The sequence below is a fragment of the Mizuhopecten yessoensis genome, unplaced genomic scaffold (genome assembly GCF_002113885.1).
Source record: "Mizuhopecten yessoensis strain PY_sf001 unplaced genomic scaffold, ASM211388v2 scaffold7273, whole genome shotgun sequence".
NCBI lineage: Eukaryota > Metazoa > Mollusca > Bivalvia > Pectinida > Pectinidae > Mizuhopecten > Mizuhopecten yessoensis.
In genome coordinates this window covers 5,102-6,038 of record NW_018406965.1, presented here as the reverse complement: position 1 = coordinate 6,038, position 937 = coordinate 5,102, and positions in this window count along the sequence as shown.

Sequence of the window (937 nt, the reverse complement as noted above, 5' to 3'; positions counted from 1 at the left end):
AAATTTGAGTGAAATCTAACAATATCTGAATTTCGACCAATCTGAAGCCTCCATGTTGTTGATATGGCAACAAAACCTATGCAGTTGAATTTGCAGTTCCCTAATACCCCTATATACCAATTTTCATAAAATTCAAACAATATATAAATTTCGACCAATCAGAAGCCTCCGTGTGGTTGCTATATAGTTATTATGACAANATTATGACAACGAAACATATGCGGTTGAATTCGCAGTTCCCTAATGCCCATATATACCAATTTTTATCAAAATCGAACAATATCTACCCGATAGTCGCAAAGATGCATCAGAGAACATACTAAATTTGAATGAAATCGAACAATTTCTAAATTAAATTCTAAATTTCAATAAGAAACCTCTGTGTGGTTGCTATGGAAACGAAGGTATGCGATTGAATTTGCAGTCCTTTATTACCCCTATATATCGATTGTTATCAAAATTTCTACCAATCAGAAGAAGCCTCCGTGTGGTTGATATGGCAACATAACCTATGCGATTGAATTCGCAGTCCCCTAATACCCCTGTAAACCGATTTTCACAAAAGCTGAACAGTATCTAAATTTCTACCAATCAGAAGCCAGTATATAGCGGCCATTTTGTCAAATTAGAAAACAAATGTCGCAGTTGAGTTTGCATTGCCATATTACACAAAAATACTAAATTTGACGAAATCGAACAATAACGGAGTTTCGACCAATCAGTAATCAGTATATGGCAGCCATTTTGTCGAATTAGAAAACGATTGCATGGTTGAGTTCGTGGTACCATCATACACCTACATGCCATATTTGGAATGCATTAGAAAATATCTATAAAACATGTAGAATAGGATAGGTGACATTGGCTATCTTTAGCGGACACCTTCAGAAATTTTAAATTCCCAAAAATTTGTGGTGCCATTTTGTTGACAATGTCA